The following is a 22619-nucleotide window of genomic DNA, read 5'->3' as shown; positions in this document are numbered from 1 at the left end:
AGTATTGCCTAAGAGTTAAGTTACAAGTTAAGTAAAAAGCAAGAGTTGAGTTCATTTCTATAGAGTTATAAGGGGAATAAGTAATCCCTAAAGGTTATAAATGTTTCACATTTATTTTAAAAGGAAAATAAGAGTTTCAAAAGAGTTTTGAACCAAAAAAAAGGGGAACATTGGTTCAAAGAAGAAGCTTTTTAAAGCTAAAGGGTTCAGTAAATTATCTCAACCCAAAGGAAGGAAGTTTTATTAAAACTACGAGCTAAAGTATGTTTTGGGAGTAGTATTGAGCACCGATGTGCGGATGAGCGTTCGTATTAACTCAAGTCTCTATGTAAACCATGAAGCCATCATGGGAATTGACGGATCATACTTTTTAGATGATCACGTAAGGAGAGCTAGTGGATCCACTAAGTTAAGTAAGGTCCTATACCGATGACAAGGTATAGGATGGTCCTTGGGCAATGTGAGGTAATACGTTGTATCATCACTTAGACTCAAAGTGATGATTTTCGGTTAGAAAATCTCCCAAAAAAACTATATTACTTACATATATATGTAAAGTTGAGTTTATTAGTGTTATATCTTTAATGAACTTAGAGGTATACTGTTATAACAATTTTTTTCATATATATATATATATATATTGAGTTGTTATACTGTCCTTATTGCTTTATGTTGAGTTGTTATCCTATGAGTTGAGTAGAGCTAAGGTAAGTTCATCGTTACTCCATTTCAAGCTTTATAGTTATGCCTAACATTTCAACTCGCATACTAGTACATTCAATGTACTGATGCAAGTTGGCTTTCGTCGTTTTATGATGCAGATGCAGGTACCCAGGATGAGCACACAGTGCTTTATTGACTCCAGAGTTAGTGGTCGGCCTCCTTGCATTCTGGAGGACATCCTTTTCATTGCTTTATTAGTCTAGATTTTAGGATGTTGTGGGGTATATCCCAACATCCCTCTTCAGTCAGTTTAGAGGCTTCGTATGCAATTGTATTTCAGTTTAGAGTTTGTTTTTAGTTATTTAGACTTAAGTGCCATTTTGGTTAGATTTATTATGTGAAGTACTCTCCTTTAAACATGCTGTATTTCTCGAGTAAGTTGAGTTAGTCTTCCGCTGAGTTAAGTAAACCAGACCAAAGGTTCGCTTGAAAGCCAGCAATGGTCTCCGAGTGCCAGTCCTGCCAGGGTATAGGCTCAGGCCGTGACAGTAAATTTATTTGCTTTTCCTTTTTTGGTAATTTACAACCTATGAGGTGACAAAGATTCACTAGTTTTGAAGGATGAAAAGTGATTGTTCGATATCTTTATGAAATTAGGTGAAATGTTTTATGTAAAATTGTGTATAAATATTATGATAAATTGAAGTATTTTAATGTTGATTTATTGGCATCAATGGTGAAAAAGGATTTATGGTGGTTCAAGTGATGGTAGATGGTTACGATTAAGATTTGCAATGATAAGAACTTTGAAAAATATTGAACTATGAATTTTAAGAACTCTGAAGGCCTTGTCATAACAATAGACAATGACAACCTGAATTTTTTTTTTTTAATGAGAATAGAGATGGTTTTAATGGTGGTTGTGGGTTGACGAAAGAAAAGGAAAGGTGAGAGGAATAACTATTTTATTTTATTTTAAAATAGAAAAATTATTATTTTTGTCTTTTGTGGTGTAACATTTTTGGCTAATAATTTTAAAATAGTTATGAATTTAGTATGACGTGGAATCAATATATGTGACGTGGATATGACATGTCATTTATCTAAGAGAGAGTGAGCTACACACATGGTTGAATGGATTTAGAAGTATCATTTTAATTGAGTTTAAGGGTTTAGTTGACAAAGGGTCAAGTAGAAGATTTCAAAATACAAAGTCATACAAGTATAAGGATCCATAAAATCATTTTGCCCTCCTTTTATACCGGTACAAAATCTTAAATTAGAAGAATTGCATTTCTTCCACTTTTCTACCCTAGGTGTCTATAAAATTATAACAAAAGAAAAATCTGAAACAACTAAAAATCTCTCAGTCCTAATAAACAAATTCCGTAAGTTCTAATCTCCATGACCCCATCCGTCTCATTCTCTCCCTCTTCCAGCGGCAAACAATCCATCAATTTCCTCTTTAGAATTTTCATTAAGAATTGTTGAAGAATGAAGAAGTCCTACATCGATGGATAGTGAGACGTGTGTTCTTTTTATAAGGCTTGCGGAGTCCTCCTCTCTTTTTGAGATAGCTATTGGGGTGTGAGTTAGGATAATAACCTAATTTTATATGATATTAGAGCAAGATCTATCTCACCTGATACTGGGCCATGGGCAAATAATTTTAGGGCCAACATAGGGTGTGATGGATCATGCTTTGATGCCAAGTAAAATTAGGCCCTGAGCCTAACTCAGCCTTATAAAGAGACCATTTATCTCATTAGCCTTTGCTGTGAAACTTTTTCATTTTTCAACGAGAATCCAAACAATAGAGGGTTGAAGATTATGGAGCAAATAAGAAGGTACCGGAAGTTCATACTAGACAAGAGGAAAAAGGTGCAGAAGAAAAAGAGAAGGGAATGAGATACAAGAAAATATAGGTGTAGGTGATATGAGATTGATCTCGTGTATCTTCTTCTTAGTAATTGTAAATATGTAAAGAGATTGTCTCTACCAGTCAACTGTTTCTCTTCTGTAAAGAAATAAAATTCCAGTTCACCTTTGTAAAGAGCCAAGAGTCAGGCATTTTGTCTAGTCCCAAAGTTATACAACAAATCTTTTGCAACAACAAGGCTATCATGTCCATTTTGCTTGCCAAGAGGAGGGGAAGTCTAACCATTGATAGAGGAGGAGGCAAAAGTGAAAGTAGCCGTTTGAAATTGGTTAGACTTTGAGTGATCTTACATATTAAGACCATACAAGACGATCTGGAACTCATTTGTGACATTTTTATCTTTCTTCTGAACTAAATGCAACTTCACTCTGAAGCTCAAATTTCATACTCAAAATTTATTAGACCATCCCAAACCTATCAGCTTCTACACTTGCAAAAACAATTTTCTAGTACATTGATAATGTTGATGCACAAACATATCCAACAATCTAAGATAAAAAGATCACGGTAGATCTGAATATACAACCCAAAAGCATATAAGCAAGCTATTTGTATTACACCTGAAATCCTAGCTCAAATTATACCTGGTTTTGACACTTAGGGCTCGTTTTGTTGGGAAAAAGTTATTCTGGATTAATTATCCCGCGATTTTATCCCAACCCAAACATGTGATAAACTCATCCTAATTTGATCCCAGATTAGTTTTTCCTTATCACTCCTACCAAACAAAGCCTTATAGACATAAATTATAAAGACAACTTTTCCTTTATATCAAGTGCATAAAAACTCAACTTGATTATTTATTCATGATAAAAGAATTATAGAAAGGCGAAATAAAACACATGCCAATTATAAAATCATAGGAAACTAGTAGCAAGAATTGTAGGAAAAATAGAAGGATAATACTATCTTTTAGAGAATGTTCAAGTTTTATATTTGTAGCTTAAAACCACTTGAGATGATTACAATCATCAATTACATCACTATTTATGCTACTCAAAATAGAAAACAAAAAGTCTTGCACAATTAACTAGATACATGTATTATAAATTACTAGATACATGTATTACAAAATCCTAAAAGACTTCTTGAGAAACTAAGAGACATCATTGAAGCACTAAATATCAAGGTGTTAATGCATTAATTCCAACACTCCCCCTTAATGCATTTTCTTTAAAACTCCAATGCCTTCTCGAAGATGACAAAACTTTTCACTTGGAAGTGTTGTGGTGAAGAAGTTAGCAGTTGTTCTCTTGTCTGACAATAATTGCAACTGAATTTCACCTTTCTCTTGTGTTTTTGAATATCTCATTTTTGATTGAGTTAGGTTTTGCAAACACACTTTAGACTTACAACTTCTCTTTCTTTGGGTATACTCACACACTCCTAAGTATTATTTTTCTCAATCTTCCAAATTTTTTTAGCCAAGTGTAATGTCACGCCACCATTCCAGTTAGATATTGCATCAGGAGAGGCGTAGAAGAATCCAGAATTAAGGGGAGACTTGTGGAGAATTCTACAACACCTTAGATATTTTAAGAATGCCTTAGAATATCTTAGATTATGTAGAATTCTCTAGAAAGGGGACCAATGTGTAAATATCTTAAGGACTTGTAAAGTAAATATTAATTGCTCTTTAGTCCTTAGGTAGAAGTATAAATAAAGGTGCCACTCATTTGCAGGGCATCACTCAACTTGTAAAGCATTCTCCAAATCAATATACAAGCCTTCTTCAAAGTCCTCTTTCTTATTCTAAGTCTTTTCCAAGCATTCTCTTAGCGATCTAAGTCTTAAAGGCTTTCTTGAGCTTACAAGACCTTGAAAGATTAGTGAGTAAGTTGTCGAGGGTCACATGGAGCTTTAGCAAATACTATAAGTCCATGACAACTTGGATCAGAGCGAAGGTTCATACTAAGGGAATGGCTACCGAGGGAGACGTAAAAGGTGCAAGCACCACCAACATCCATTTGGATGGTGGAAAGAAGAACTGAAAAAGAATGAAGCATCTAAAGGGTAATGAAGAGGTGCTGCCCGATCTCACACCAAGCGAGGCGCTAACATCTCATCCACCTTCGACCACCGAAGACAGTGATGATGAACTTGGCGAGGACACCATGAAGGTTCCTCTATAGAAGAATGGGTTGCAAGGGTGGATGTGGTGAGGAAGGCCGTGGAGATATTGGGCCGGTGCATGAATGTGGCTGACGGAAAGTTCAAGACCCTTGAGGAAACCAAAAACATCCGTTAGGAGTTGGAGGGTTGCCAGCAGGCCGAGTTCGAGATGAAGGAGGCCATAACTTCCTTTGAGTGTCAACTAATGGAATCATTAAGCACTATTGAAACCCTGAAGGCCAAAGTGAAGAAGCTCAAGATAGGCACATAGACTGGAGGATCTACATTACCGAACGTGATAGGAAGGCCAGGGTCGAGGCTCCCACGCCACCCATATTCAAAGGTGTTCGTGACACTCAAGAGGTGGAGAAATTTCTGTGGCACTTAAATAATTACTTGAAGTGTAGTCGGGTGAAGAGTGACGAGAATAAGATCAAAGCTTTTGTATAGTATCTGCCCGAGATGGCCATGCTATGGTGGAGTTCCAAAGAAACCGAGATTGGGAAGGGGACATGCACCATCGACACTTGGGAGCAATTCCGCGAGGAATTGAAGAAAACCATCTTTCCTAACAACATCGTGTACGAGGTTAAGCGCAGGTTTCGGGAATTGAAGCAAACGGGAAGCATTCGAGCAACCGTTAAGGAGTTCACAACTCTAACGCTTCAAATTCCCAACCTCACAGATGAGAAAATGTTGTGCCGCTTCATGGACAAAATGTAAACTTGGGCCAAGACAAAGTTGGAGTTGTGACAAGTTAAGACCGTAGACGAAGCCATCACACAAGCCGAGTTCTTAACATACTTTAAGCATGAATTACATGACAAGGAAAAAGGCAGGGATGTAAGGATTAGTCATGCCAAAGGTGGTGGAGATCGTGGACGAGGCAAGGAGCCGGAGGCACACCCCAAGCAGCACGACCTTCACAACCTAGAAATCAAGCGGTTCGTGTGCTAGAACTACACGGAGAAACGGGCACAGACCAATAAAGGAGATAGCTTCTACATATGTGGTGGACCGCACGACTATGCCTGGTGCCCCGAGATAAAGAACCTTGGTGCCATCCTACGCGAACATAAAGAGAAGGACACACAAATGCAACGGCAGGAGCAGGCACGACGCAGTCAGGCATGGTGTGACTATGCGGTGAGACTGCAAAGCAGACTGATAAGTCGGGAGACTTTAGAATGCATTATGTAGACATCTTCCTTAACGAACGAACCACTCATGCCATGGTAGACTCCGGGGCCAAAGCAAATATTATGACCAAGATGGCAGCTGAGAGGTTAGGGTGGACTATACTCCTAGCAATACCTACCTCAAGACGGTTACTGCCCCACCCACTCCCGTGTGCGGGGTCGCCTAAGGAGTAAGCATCATGTTTGGAAAATGGCAAGGTAAGACAAACTTTAGCGTCGCTCCTCCAGATATATTTAATATCATTCTTGGATAGGAATTCTTCCAACCCTGCCATACAATGATTGAGACCTACCTCCAACGACTCATGGTCATGGAGCGGAAAGGGACATGTATGATACCTCTTGTCAAGGTGCCGATGAAGGAAGTACCTGCCCACTTATTGGCCATGCAAATTGTGAAGGGCCTAAAAAAAGGAGAACCGACATTCATAGCCACCATTGCATGTTCGGGAGAAGACAATGGTGCCGATGAATCCTTGCAACTGATCATAGAGAAGATCCTTGAAGAGAACAATTATGTGATACCAGACAATCTACCAAAGACTCTACCTCTGAGTTGCGAGGTAAAACACAAGATAGAATTGGAGGTTGGAGCCAAGCCACCCACACACGCACCTTACTGTATGGCTCCACCCAAACTAGAGGAGCTAAGGAAACAATTGAAGGAGCTCCTCGAAGCCGGCCATATCCGTCTATCCAAGGCACCTTATGGCGCCCAGTCCTGTTCCAGAAGAAAAAGGATGGATCGTTACGCCTGTGCATTGACTATCGGGCACTTAATAAGGTAACAATTAAGAACAAATATCCTATCCCGCACATCACAAATTTATTTGATACACTTGGGCAAGCCAAGTAGTTTACAAAGATAGACCTACGGAAAGGCTACTACCAAGTGCGCATTGCAGAAGGGGATGAGCCAAAGACGGCGTGCGCGACGAGATACGTAGCTTACGAGTGGTTGGTAATGACTTCGTCTTGACCAAAACACCCTCTACCTTCTGTACGCTCATGAACAAGATATTTCATCCCTATTTGGACCAGTATGTGGTGGTGTACTTGGATAACATAGTCATCTATTGCAACACCTTGGAGGATCACGTGGAGCACCTAAATAGAGTCTTTCAATTTTTACGAGATAAACAGCTCTATGTCAAGTGGGAGAAGTGCGAGTTCACCCAACACGAGGTACACTTCTTGGGACATATCATCAGCTAACGTGAACAATGGATGGACGAGGCAAAGATTCTGGCATTCCAGGATTGGGAGGCGCCCACGAAGGTGATCATGCTGTGATCCTTCCTTGGACTTGCAAACTACTATCGCAAGTTTATTAGTGGCTCCTCCTCTAAAGCTGCTCGGCTGATCGAGTTGTTAAAGGAGAATAAGACGTAGGATTGGAGCGAGGAGTACCAAAGAGAGTTCGAAGGTCTTAAGGCCACAGTCATGGGAAAGCCGGTCTTGACGTTGCCTGACTTCTCCAATACATTTGAAATGCATACGGATGCTTTAGACTTTGTCATTGGGGGGGGGGGTCTTAAAATAATATAGTCACCCAATAGCATTCAAAAGCCACAAGATAAATGAGACCAAAACGCGCTACACGATCCAGGAGAAAGAGATAACGACCATTGTACATTGCCTATGCACATGGAGACACTACTTACTAGGCTCCAAGTTCATGGTAAAGACTGACAATGTGGCCACTAGCTACTTCCAGTCACAAAAAAAGATCACCCCGAAGCAAGCTAGATGGCAAGAGTTTATGGCAGAGTTTGACAACGTCTTGGAGTACAATGAAGGAAGAGGCAAATTTGTGGGCGACGCACTAAGTAGGAAGGCCGAGCTTACTACCATCACTACAGCCCACTGTGACATTCAATATGCAATCAAGGATGGCATGCAAGACGATCCAGCGGCCAAGAAGCTGATGGAGTTGGCTGCCTACGAAAAAACCATACGCTTTTGGGTGGAAGATGGCCACTTGCTCACTGCCGGTCAGAGGGTCTATGTACCCAACTTCGGGTCTATCAGGCGGTGCATCATTAAGGATAGCCATGACACACCGTAGGCTGGGTATCCGGGGCAGCGAAGAACATGGGTGTTAATCAAACTATCTACTTCTGGCCAAGCATGCAGGACGACATTGAGTGCTATGTGCAGACTTGTGTTGTATTCCAACAAGACAAAGTGGAGCAAAGGCAACCAGGAGGACTACTGGAGCCACTACCCGTGGCAGAACGTCCATGGGAGAGCTTTACTATGTACTTTATCACTTACCTACCAAAGTCTAACGGGTATGGAACAACAATGATCGTGGTGGATAGATTTCAAAGTATGCTACCTTAATTCCCGCCACATGCGGTTGCACTGCAAAGGAGGCTGATCGATTATTTTTCCAGAATGTGGTGAAATATTGGGGGCTGTCGAGACATATCATTAGCGATCGAGACCCCCGCTTTACTGGCAACTTTTGGAGGGAGTTGTTAGAGATACTTGGCACGAAGCTTCAGTTTGCCACAAGTTTACACCGAAAGACTCACGACTATACTGAACGCATCAACGCCCTATTAGAGTGCTATCTTCGACACTATGTTAGTGCGCATCAGAAAGATTGGGCCAGAATCTTAGATATGACACAATTTTAATTCAATTTACAAAGAAAAGAGTTCACCGAGCGCACACCCTTTGAATTGGCGATAGGACAGCAGCCACAGACTCTGCATTTGTTTCCAACTGCTTTCAAAGGAAAGAGTTTGGGAGCCTACCATCATGCAAAGGGATGGGAGGAACAACGTGACACTTCAAAGTCCTACTTGGATAGGGCAGCCTAGAAGATGAAGACGTTCGCCGACCGTAAATATCGTCCCATGGATTATAAATAAGGCGTCATGGTCTTGGTGAAATTCAACCCAACAAAGTTCAAAGCACTAAAGGGCGTCCATCAAAACTTAGTGCATAAATATGAGGGTCCTTTCAAGATCATTGCCAAGGTGGGCAAGATCTCGTACAAGTTGGATTTACCTCCACATTTCAAGATCCATTCGGTGTTTTATGAAAGCATCCTCAAGTCGTACCATGAGGACAAGGAGGATCCTAGACAGAATCGATTGCAACGGGCACCCATAACTGTCACCGCCTCGCATGAGTGAGAGATTGAGGCTATCATAGACTATCAGGCCAAACGGAAGCAAAGTCAACAAACAAGATCCATATTCCTTGTGCATTGGAAGGGAAAAACTCTGGAGGAAGCCACATGGGAGAAATAAGAAGACTTGAGGTAGGTTCGAGACCAAGTTTGAGAGATTCTGCAGCAGTGCGCTGTGGTCGTCGCATCATCAAGTGGGGGAAAGTGTCATGTCCCGCCACCATTCCGTTCAGATTTTGCATTTGGAGAGGCGTAGAAGACTCCAGAATTAAGGTAAGGCTTGTGGAGAGTTCTAGAACACCTTAGATATTTAAAGAATGACTTAGAATATCCTATAATATGTAGAATTCTCTAGAAAGGGGACCAATGTTTAAATATATTAAGGACTTGTAAAGTAAATATTAATTGCACTTTATTCCTTAGGTGGTAGTATAAATAGAGGTGCCACTCATTTGCATGGAATCACTCAACTTGTAAAGCATTCTCCAAATCAATATACAAGCCTTCTTCAAAGTTCTCTTTCTTGTTCTTTCTAAGTCTTTTCCAAGCATTCTCTTAGCGATCTAAGTCTTAAAGGCTTTCTTGATCTTACAAGACCTTGGAAGATTAGTGAGTAAGTTTTCGAGGGCCACACAGAGCTTTAGAAAATACTTTAAGTCCGTGACAACGTGGTATCAGGGCAAAGGTTCATACTAAGGGAATGGCCACTGAGGTAGACTTAAACGGCGCAAGCACCACCAACATATGTTTGGATGGTGGAAAGAAGAACCAAAAGGGAAAGAAGCGTCAAAAGGGTAATGAGAAGGTGTTGCCCGATCCCACACCAAGCGAGGCACAAACATCTCATCTACCCTCGACCATTGAAGCAAGTAACGATGAACTTGGTGAGGACGCCATTGACATTTACGCTGGAGAAGAATAGGCGCAAGGGTGGAAGTTGTGAGCCACGCCGTGTAAATATTAGGTCGGTGCATGAATGTGGCTGACGTCAAGTTCAAGACCCTTAAGGACTTCATCCTTGAGGAGATTGAAAACAACTGTAAGGAGTTGGGGGGTCGCCATCGGGCCGAGTTCGAGATAAAGGAGTCCATAACTTCCTTGGAGTGTCGGCTAATGAAAGTATTAAGCACTATCAAAACCTTGAAGGCCGAACTGAAGAAGCTCAAGGAAAGCGCAGAGACTGGAGGATCTACATCACTCGACCGTGATAGAGAGACAAGGGTCGAGGCTCCCAACCCACCCATATTCAAAGGCGTCCACGACGCTAAAGAGGTGGAGAACTTTTTGTGGCACTTGGAGAATTACTTCAAGTGTAGCCGGGTTAAGAGTGACGAGAATAAGATCAACACCGCCATGTTGTATCTGTCCGAGATGTCCATGCTATGTTGGAGGCGCAAAGAAGCCGAGATTGGGAAGGGGACGTGCATTATCAACACGTGGAAGCAATTCCGCGAGGAATTCAAGAACACCTTCTTCCCTAACAATGTCATGTACGAGGTTAAGCGCAAGTTCCAGGAATTGAAGCAAACGGGAAGCATTCGGGCATTCGTGAAGGAGTTCACAACTCTAACGCTTCAAATTCTCACCTCACAAACGAGGACATGTTGTTCCACTTCATAGACGGAATACAAAATCGGGACAAGATGGTATTGGAGAGGCGACAGGTCAAGACCATAGATGAAGCCATCACACAAGATGAGTCCTTGACAGACTTTAAGCATGAACGACATGACAAGGCAAAGGGAAGGGATGCAAAGAGTAGTCATGACAAAGGTGGGGGAGATCATGCCGAGGCAAGGCACAGCAGACACACCCCAAGCAGCACAACCCTACATGTCGGAGAACATGCGGTTCGTGCGCTAGAACTACACAAAGAAACAAGAAGAGATCAACAAAAGATATTGTTATTACATATGCGGTGGACCGCACAGCTATGCCAGGTGCCCCAGATGAAGAACCTTGGTGCCATCCTGCGCTAACGGAAGGAGAAGGACGCATAAGAGCAAGGGCAGGAGTGGGCACGACGCAGTTGGTCATGGTTGGACTATGCGGTATGATTGCCAAGCAGACTGAGAAGTCGAGAGACTTCACCACGCAATATGTAGACATCTCCCTTAACGGACGACCAACTCGTGCCATGGTAAACTCCGGGGCCGAAACTAACATCATGAACAAGATGGCGACAGAGAGGTTAGGACTGGACTATACTCCTAGCAACACCCGCCTCAAGACGGTTAATGCCCCACCCACTCCCGTGTACGGGGTCTCCCAAGGAGTAAGCATCACGTTAGGAAAATGGCAAGCTAGACAAACTTTACCATCGCTCCTCTTATATCATAAATATCATTCTTGGACAATAATTCTTCCAACGCTGCCAAACGATGATTGAACCCTACCTCCAACGACTCATGGTAATGGAATGGGAAGGGTCATGCATTGTACCTCTAGTCAAGGTGCCGAAGAAGGAAGGACACGCCCACTTATCGATCATGCAGATTTTGAAGGGCCTAAAGAAATAAGAACCGACATTCGTAGCCACCATTTCAAGTTCAGGAGAAGACAATGGTGCCGAAGAATCCTTGCCACCGATTATAGAGAAGGTCCATGAAGAGAACAAGGGCGTGATGCCAGACAAGTTGCCAAAGACTCTACCTCCGAGGCGTGAGGTAGATCACAAGATAGAGTTGGAGGTTGAAGACAAGCCACCCGCACACACACCTTACCTATAGTTCCACCCAAACTAGAGGATCTAAGGAAGAAGTTGAAGGATCTCTTCGAGGCCTGTCACACCCATCCAACCAAGGCACCTTATAGCGCTCCAGTCCTGTTCCAGAAGAAAAAGGATGGATAGTTACGCCTATGAATTGACTACCAATAGCTTAATAAGGTAACAATTAAGAACAAATATCCTATCCCGCTCATCAAGATTTATTTATACACTTAAGAAGGTCAAGTACTTTACCAAGATGAACCTCCGAAAAGCTGCTAGCAAGTGCGCATCGCAGAAAGGGTTTAGCCAAAAATGGCGTGCATAATGAGATACAAAGCTTACGAGTGGTTGGTAATACCTTCGGCTTGAACAAAACACCTGCTACCTTCTGTACTCTCATGAACAAGATATTTCATCCGTATTTGGACCAGTATGTGGAGGTGTACTTGGATGACACAGTCATTTATAGCAACACCTTAGAGGAGAACGTGGAGCACCTAAAGAGAGACTTCCAATTCTTACGAGAGAACCAACTCTATGTCAAGCGGGAGAAGTGCGAGTTCGCCAAACACGAGGTACACTTCTTGGGACATACCATCAGCAAAGGTGAACTACAGATGGACGAAGAAAAGATCCGAGCGATCAAAGAGTGGGAGGCGCCTACAAAGGTGATCGAGCTGCGATCCTTCCTTGGACTTGCAAAATACTATCGCAGGTTCATCAGTGGCTACTCCGCTAAAGATGCTCCGCTGACCGAGACGTGTGGTTGGATCGAGGAGTGCCAAAGAGCGTTCGAAGGTCCTAAGGTCGTAGTGATGGAAGATCCAGTCTTGACGCTACCCGACTTCTCCAAAACCTTCGAAGTGCATACAGATGCTTCTAACTTTGCCACCGGGGGAGTCTTAATGCATGATAGACTCCCAATAGCATTCGAAATCCGTAAGCTAACGAGACCAAACGATGCTATACGGTGCAGGAGAAAGAGATGAAGGCCATTGTACATTGCCTACGCACATGGAGACACTACTTACTAGGATCCAAGTTCGTGGTAAAGACTGACAATGTGGCCACTAGCTACTTCGAGTCACAAAAGAAGATCACCCTGAAGCAAGCTAGATGGTAAGACTTTCTGACAGAGTTTGACTACGTCTTGGAGTACAAGACAGGAAGAGGCAACGTTGTGGCCGACACACTAAGTAGGAAGATCGAGGTTGCTTCCATCACTACAACCCATTGTGACATTCAAGATGAAATCAAGAATGTCATGCAACACGATCCTGAGGTCAAGAAGTTGATGGAGTTGGTTGCCCAAGGCAAAACAAAATGCTATTAGGTGGAAGATGACATTTTTCTCACTACCGGTCGGAGGGTCTATGTACCATGTTAGGGTCTATTAGGCGGCATATTATTAAGGAATGCCATGACACACCGTGGGTTGGGCATTTGGGGTAGCGAAGAACAAGGGCTCTGGTCGAGGCTATCTACTTCTGGCCACGCATGCGGGACGACATTGAGTTCTATATGAAGAGTCATCTTGTATGCCAACAAGACAAAGTGGAGCAAAGGCAACCAGGAGGACTACTAGAGCCACTACCTGTGGCAGAACGTTCATGGGAGAGCGTTACCATTGACTTTATCACTTCCCTACCCAAGTTTGACGGGTATGGAACAGTAATGGTCATGGTGGACAGATTTTCAAAGTATGCTACCTTCATGCCCGCCACACCGGGTTGCACCACAAAAGAGGCTGCTCAATTATTTTTCAAGAACGTAGTTAAATATTGGGGGGTGTCGAGACATATCATTAGCGATCGAGATCCCTGCTTTACCGAGAGTTTTTGGAGGGAGTTGTTCGAGATACTTCGCACGGAATAACTTCTCCATAAGTTTTCACTCATAGACCGACGACCATACGAAATGCGTCAACGCCCTATTAGAATGCTATCTTCGGCACTATGTTAGTGCACATAAGAAGAATTGGGCGAGGCTCCTAGATATGACACGGTTTTCATACAATTTACAAAGGAGCGATCCACCGGGTGCACACCCTTTGAATTGGCATCAAGACAATAAACACAAACTCCGCATTCCTTAGCGGCTTCTTTAGAAAGAAAGAGTCTGGGAGCCTACCATCTTGCCAAAGGATGGGAGGAACAATTTGACACTGCCAAGTCCTACTTGGACAAGGCAGCCAAGAAAATGAAGAAGTTTGCCAACCGCAAGTGTTGTCCCACAGATTATAAAGTTGGCGACATGGTCTTGGTGAAATTCAACCAAAGACATTTCAAAGCACTAAGGGGCTTCCATCAAATTTTAGTGCGTAAATATGAGGGTCCTTTCAAGACCGTTGACAAGGTAGGAAAGATCTCGTACAAGTTGGAGTTACCTCCACACTTTAAGATCCATATGGTGTTTCATGAAAGCGTCCTCAAGTCGTACCATGAGGACAAGGAGGATCCTATCCTAAACTGATCGCAACGGGCACCCATAACAGTCACCGCCTCGCATGACCGAGAGATTGAGGCTATCATAGACTATCAGGCCAAACGGAAGCGAGGTCAACAATCAAGTGCCATATTCCTTGTGCATTGGATGGGACAAACTCTGGAGAAAGCGACGTGGGAGAAATACGAAGACTCGTGGAAGTTTTGAGACCAAGTCCGATAGCTTCTGCAGCAGTGCGTCGCGGTTGTCCCATTTTCAGGTGGGGGACAGTGTCACGTCCTGCTACCATTCCAGTTAGATTTTTCATCTGGAGATGCTTAGAATACTCCAGAATCAAGGGGAGACTTGTGAAGAATTCTAGAACACCTTAGATATTTCAAGAATTCCTTAGAATATCCTAGAATATGTAGAATTTCCTAGAAAGGGTACCAATGTGTAAATATCTTAGGTACTTGTATAGTAAATATTAATTGAAATTTAGCCTTTTGGTGGTAGTATAAATAGAGGTGCCACTCATTTGCAAGGTATCACTCAACTTGTAAAGCATTCTCCAAAGCAATATACAAGTCTCCTTCAAAGTTCTCTTTCTTGTTCTTTCTAAGTCTTTTCCAAGCATTCTCTTAGCGATCTAAGTCTTAAAGGCTTCCTTGAGCTTACAAGACGTTGAAATATTAGTGAGTAAGTTGTCGAGGGCCGCACAGAGCTTTAGCAAATACTGTAAGTCCGTGTCGCAATGCTTTCTTCCAAACATCATGCTTTATTGCCTTATCATAATTTTCTTTCTTAACACCGACAAAGTTGCATTTTTGATAAATGTCACTCAACATTTTTGTTCCTTTTGTAAGTGGTTCTTTATCATCTGAATATGAGATTTCTCCTCTTTGATGGACTCTCGTTCTCTTCTTGATTTGACACATCTAATGATATGATAGAAATATTATTTACCTTATTCTTATTATATATCTCAAAAAGGTCTTTCCCCATTCTTATTGCTTGATAAGCTTCAAACTATGAAAATTCAAGTGACAAATTTTTTAGTGCCAAATCCATGAATTATCTACAATTTTATTTTTAATGCATTGTAATGAAGTTGTAAAGAAAATTTTCTTTTTATCATCTCTACTTCAACAATGACTTGATTTGGCTCAATTTTATCATAAATATTCCAATAATTATCTCTAAACACAAGATAATAACCATTTTCCATGAATTGACCAATACTAAGCAAATTTTCTTCCAATTCAGGAACATAAAACACATCATGAATTTGTTTACCGCTCTCTTTTATGTTGATTGAAATGGTACCTTTACCTTTTGCATCAACCAAGGCTCCATTCCTAATTATCACTTTAGTAGTGATGCTACTATTAATTGAGAGGAAAACTTTTTTATCTCCAGTCATGTGATTGCTACAACCACTATCAATATACCATTCATTGCTTTTTGCTGAAACATCAAACTGAAAAGCAAAGAAATTTTTTTTTCCATTTCTTCCTCATGTTCTTCACAGAAAATTGTTTGTTCCTGTTGCTTGTACCAACAATCATTCTCGATGTGGCCAAATTTTGTACCAAAGTTACATTAAGGCTTGCCTTTGTGCCAACATTTTTCTGCATTGTGGTTAGTCCTTTTGCAAATTTTACAAAAAAAAACTAGTACTTTTCTTACCTTTTTTTTCATCCTTCTTAGAAGAATCATCACGATCCTGCTTCTTTTGGATTTTAATTCTTATTTTGTTGATTTTTTTAGAAATTTTGAGAATTCTCATTTGTTCTGGACTGGAAAGCCTTCTCTTTAGGTTGATCTTCACGAAAAAATCTTTGTTTCTTGTGTGCACGAAAAGATTCAACTAGCTCTTTGATGGAAAGCTTTGAAAGATATTTCGTCTCCTCAGTGATAGTAACAATGTACTCAATTTTTTCTGTAACACTAATTAGAATATTTTTTCACAACTTGTTGGTCAGAAATTGTATCACCATGATTTGTCATTTCATTAACGATATTTATGACTTGTGCAATATTCATCTATTTTTTTTCCAGATTCAATCATCATCAAATTTTGAAACTCTCTTCTAAGATTTTAAAGATTTAAAGTGCGTACCTTTTCGTCACCATACACCTTAGTTTCCGGAGAATCTCAAGCTTCCTTTTTGCAAAATATGCTTTTGAGACTCCAATTTGGATTTTTCTTAAAGCTTTTGCATCTTGACGATACTTAGCCTAAAGATTTTTCATCTCTGCTACTGTAAGTTCACCATCACTTTTTGGCTCTTCAAAGCCATTTGCAACAATAGTCCACAAACCTTCAGCTTTTAAATGTGTTCTTATTTTTATCTTCCAGTATTCAAAATCAAATCCATAAAAAAATAGAGTAAGAACAATTGAAGAATCATCTCTTTCATTTGTTTTAGAGGCCATATTTTTATTCACCTAACCACAAATTAAGAACGAAACCTGCTTAGATACCAATATGTACGAAATATAGAAGGAGAATACTATCTTTTAGAGAATGATCAAGTTTTATATAGGCTACTTAATTTCACTTGATATGATTACAATCATCAACTACATCTCTATTTATACTACTCAAAATCAAAAACAAAAAGTCTTGCACAATTAACTAGATACATGTAACACAAATTACTAGATACATGTATTACGAAATCCTAAAAGACTTCTTGAGAAACTAAGAGACAATATTGAAATACTAAACATCATGGTGTGAATGCATTAATTCCAACAAGAATTACCATTCTAGCAACTTTCCTCACAAGATAGGTGTTGCCTTCACCACAAAATAAGCACTTTACAACACCAACTCTTATTTATTGGTACACCCATTAATAACAGAACTATTCCCCTCCATTCCTTGGGTTCTCTTCCTCTTCAAGACTGCCTGTTTCTTTTCCACACCTCCATTAACTTCATCCTCCCCACATCCTGCTACTTCAGATGATGGTACAAGTATCTCTATGCTACCACCTAATGTACATCTAGAAACACGAGCTTTTCCACTTCTAGTAATAACCCCATTTATTTTCTCAAAAAAATCATCAATGGAGACAAAAACTTGAGCAGAACCACGAGTAAACCTTCTCTTTATATTCTTAACCTCACCATTGTTATGTGGAGTTTCGATGCTCAATCTTGAAGATCTTCGTAACTTTGTAATTGATTTTGTGGGCCTTTGTGAAACTTCAGTTCATTTCTTGATGACTTCGTTAGCAGTAGCAGCAAGCCGCAGAGATCTTCGAAGAGTGGATGTTTGTTTTTCTTGATCTTTTAAGCTTCTTTGAGTCATTTTCACAACCAAATTGTAAAATTGAATAAAAGGTGTCAACTAAGTCTTGGTTTTGTTATTGGGAACACTTTGACCAAGAAAGGGTCAAACTCACTTAAGAATGTAATCAATAATCTGGAACCAAATTAATATTTATAAAACTTTCTAATCTTTTATAAAATACAAAAATAAACACTATATTTTTCAACTGCTTTAATTCCATCCAAACCATTAGAAAATGGAAAAGTAATTAGAATTTTTTCTTTTCTTCTTCTCTCCAACGTTCTGTTCTTCTTCTTCTTCCTTGAAAAAATCGACTATCAACAAATATTATCCCTATTATCTTTCTCTCATCTTTGGCCGTCACTCTCTTTTTCTAAAACTGAAGGTCGTGTTCGACTTAAAACAAGTAAGTCATTTTTTGAAAGATTTTACAATTTTCGAACAACACATTCTTGATACTAAGTTTTTTTCTTAGGTTAATGAACAAGAAATCGTTCAATATATGTGAAAATTAAATTCTGGTGTAATGATACCTATTATTTATTTTTTTTAAAGAAAATTGACAAACCGAAAAAATCTAATCTTGAGGAAATATATATGTATTGTTGTTGTTTTGTGAAAAGTCATTTTCGTTTCTTTTTTTCTTCTTTCTTTGACAATTTGTTCATATAATTGATGAACTGCCCAACATATATTTCATTTATTGAAAGATGTGTCATATGTTGCAACATATTAGTGATATGTTGATACATATTTCAACATAGTTGTTTTATGTTGGAACATGTCACCTATGTGTTAGAGAAACATAATGGTAATTTTTAGTAACATGCTAACCATATATTGAAATAGAAGATTCATCTATCGCAACAAAAAATTCATCTGCGTCAACCAAAGGTACATTTGTTGCAACAAAATGTTCATCTATGTCAACATAAGTCAAAATTACTACCCCTTATTAATTATAATCAATTGTAAACCCTCAACCTTTTTATATTTACCTTATAGATAAACTGTCACAAGAAACTTCATTTGTGTCAACAACTCAATCTTTTGTTGGTTTTGCTTCCTCTTCTAACATCAAATGCTCTTCTTGTCGATGAAAAGGATGTAAGGAACAACATGATTATTTTATTAGTCTTGTTAAAGAAATCACTAATATTTTTAAAAAAAATGACTTGTAATATTGATGTTCATACATCAAAGAAGATTTCACAACCTTTGAAGCTTCAGAGGTTGAAAAATCAATTTTCTGATCATTAGCTATAATTAGTAAAACAAAAAAATCAATAATTACTACTCCAATATCTTCCTCAACCGCAAAAGGCAAGGAGAAATAGAGAGAAAAATATCTTCCTCAACCACAAAGGGAAAGGAGAAAGAGAATGATACAAAGGTGAAATAGAAAGAGAAGAAAGTCCTCAATTGTGATGTGAAGCAACAATATCCATTTAAAGGTTTTAACATTGTCGGTGAGGGTCCAACTGAACTATTTTCATCCTTCTCTAAATGGAAAAATGAGGGTCTTTACAAGCATCAAGAAAAAAAGTAAAGTCATTCAATTATTATTAGTATATCTCTTTTTAATGTCCACTAAATAATTATTTTTAATACTTACACAATGACAGAAGAGAGGAAGATGATGACTACTTAGTCAATTGCTTGAAACTTCAATTCAAATAACTTGCTTTTGTAGTTTTATTTCCAAAGAAGAAGGGATTGGTTCTACGCAATATCTCAACCCAATAGGTGTTAGCCTGATGAGGTAAATTCATGCCCATTTATGTTTTGATTAAGACATGAATACATACAAATAATTGATACAGAAATACATTTGACAATGCATCTATGCCACATGTAAATGTCATTTTGTACTATTTGTGGAAGAAGTCTGTAACACCTAATATCCATAAATAAACCAGATTTAAGCTTTTTAGAAATTACAGGTACAACCTATGGTCTCCATCCATGGACCGTAGTCTGATCTGTGTCCCGTGCTGTAGGTAAGTGGTTCACCACTGCAACCCCTCTCCAAACCCAGCTCAGAAAATTGGCTAAGTCTCGACCCACGGTCCATAGACAAGACCGCGGTTCGTGGTCTATGTCCGTATATCGAGGCCCCCTTTATCCAGACCATGACACAAACCACGATAGACCATAGATGGACTTATGGACCATAGGTCTGACCGTTGGTGAAGGTCAACCGTCAGTTAGGAGGAAATTGCTGACTGGGTCAACTTCAAATGGGCATAACTCTTAGCACAAAAGGAATTAAGTGTCCCATTACCTATAATATGTTAGATAAGTGAATCTTTTTTCCAATGTCACCGTGTTTTATAAAATTCGATCTTTGAGTAGAATGTTATGCTCGTTTTAGTGAAGCCCTATCTGGCAGACTTGGCCTACGGCCCATAGGTCCCGTCTGTCAGTCACTCGACAACAATTAAGTCAGGGGTCTTTTGGTCTTTCCCTATTTCATTTAACCCTTATGCTATGTTGTTTAGACCGTATATTAAGAGGTTTTAGTCAGTTTAATCTAGAAACATAACTAGAACTTACCTAAGTCAAATTGTTAATCAAAACTTAGAAAAATTAGAGTTTGAGAGGAGAAAGGTGGTCAAGAACGCTAGTTCAAAAATACAAGTTTTCATCAGTTCCAGCCCCGAAATCAAAAGATTTCTCCATGGAATTTGTCACCAGGTATGAAGAATTTCACTAGTGGGTTCCTTTTGCCCATAGGTCCCTAGAATTCAGTTAGATTCTTGATTCCCTTATTATGAATAGACTAGGATTTCTAGAATTTCAGCAGATCATCATAAATTAGTTGTTTAGATGTTCCAAATCAAGTCATCAGGTTAGTACTCAATTTATTGCATAAATTTCAGATCCCTAGCTTTGTATTTCTTTAGTTCTTGAATTACACATGCTAGGTCACTGATATAAGTCATTCCATTATACAAGCCACAATTATTAACACATCATTATCAAATAAATTGTTACATTCTTAGTTTTTCATGTTTAATGAGCCATCCAGTATTATAGAAACTCAGTCATAATGCGTTAAATACTTAATTCATTAGGAGTAGCATAATAATGAGTTGGACTAGGGTTCAACGTACCCCAATAGTCCAAGAACTACTAGCTACATAGGCTGTAAGTCCCCTACGTGGGCATCATTTTAGTGATCACGCCAACATGCCTCTACACCTTTGACCGAGTGTATTGTGTCCTCTCGACAGGGCGTATACATCAGACTCCACATCTAGCTCATGTGGTTTTATAATTGGTTATAAGTAGCTCCCGAAGTTCAGTCAGACTCTATTGCATTGACCATATTTACAGTTTAGTCAGTATTCAGTCAGTATGTTATAAATGTGGTCGTTGCATCCAGTTAGATCAACATTCTGTATATATATCATGTTCAGAATATTATACTTGTTTTTGTGCATGTTCAGTTATGCATTACTTAAGCTTTATTCTATCCTTCATGTTCAATACCTTTCAAGTACTAATGCATACTATGTGCTACATCTTTCCGTGATGTAGGTCCACGTTCTCAGTATTGAGATCATGCTTAGATCAGTTCCCGATCTCCAGTTCAGCCGAATCAGTGGTGAGTACTCATTCTTCGGACAATAGTCATGAGTTTCTTTTCAGTATTTTTAATCCTTTAGTTTCAATTTTACTATACATATCTGGGCCCTATCCCAGCGTTTGTAGTCAATTATAGGCTATTTCAAGACATAGTTAGATTCAACTTAGTTTTGAGTTAATATCTTCCATATATTAAACTCATCAATATATTGATTTTTCAAAGTTATAGTATATGGGTATTTCCCCATCCTTCCATTTTATTTATGAATTAGCTTCCATATGAATTTATTATTCATAGCATGCTTAGTTTATGCAAGCAGGGTTAGTTTAGGTCACTCGTGATCCTAGGTCGCGTGTCCGCATCCAGGGGGTAACCTCAGGGCTTTACAAAGTCGAAGCAAGATAGTCATTCTAAATATCAATATACTACTACTATTTATCATATATTATTATAAGTAGGAAGCTCCTAATCTCAAAGTTGAATTACCATTTTACCCTTTACTTAAATTATTTTTCTATTATTTAAAATGTAAAAGTATTTTTAATAAATAATTAGATAATAAACTTTAAAGTAATAAAGTTATAATTAGAGATAAATAGTCATTCAAACAAATGAAGTTCAAACATTTCAAAACATCTCTTATTTAATTTTAAGTTAAAGAATTTGAAGAGTTCCATTGATAAAATTATATATTTGATTTTTCCAACAAATTACATTATTTTGATGTCTTCTCATGACAATAGCATGTGAATTGATTTATCTCACAAAATTCTTCTCCAAATTTTTCATGTTTCTTTTGATCAATAAATTTTAGACATATATGTATATAGATAGAACTAATATTACATGTTTTGTTTCATTCTTTTCATCGAAAATTTATGTTTTTAACGCAACAGGTGATAAATAATTATAGAGAGTTTTTCATTTGGACAAAAAATCTGCTCAACATTCATGAGGTAGAACAAACCTACTTGTGTGAGAAAGAATATGTATGTTGTTTCGTTAATTTATTGGCGGTAAATTCTTGAAGAATATAGTATCTGAATTAGAATTTAATCATTTCAGTGCATTCGAGGCATTCTTCAAGAAGGTTAAAGGCGTCTATTTGTTGTTTGGTACGTATCATTTTTCATTTCAATGTTGCATATTTTTACTTAGTTCATTGTTTGTTACATTCAATTTTTCGGTTGAAGGAAGGTAAATTGACTACTTTTTCTTGAATAATGGCAATGAAAAAGAAAATAAAAATTTTCATTTACATGTCTGATGTACAAATCTTCTTTTAAAGATTATGTTTGTTATAACAAGAGTATTATCATGTAGTGAACACTCTAGGTTATTGGATAAGAGAATTGAATAATTCATGTAATTAATTTTTACTCATAATTAAATCTACAAAAATTAGCATGCATTATATTTAATATGCTTTTTAAGAATTTATAAATGATTTACTACTTGTATGAAAATTAAATCATGGTGTGATTTCACATTTGTAAATAAATACCCCTAATAACGAAAGACGAGAAAGCGT

This window comes from Solanum pennellii, chromosome 7, assembly GCF_001406875.1.
Source record: "Solanum pennellii chromosome 7, SPENNV200".
NCBI classification, from domain to species: Eukaryota; Viridiplantae; Streptophyta; class Magnoliopsida; order Solanales; family Solanaceae; genus Solanum; species Solanum pennellii.
This window is presented reverse-complemented; position numbering follows the sequence as displayed.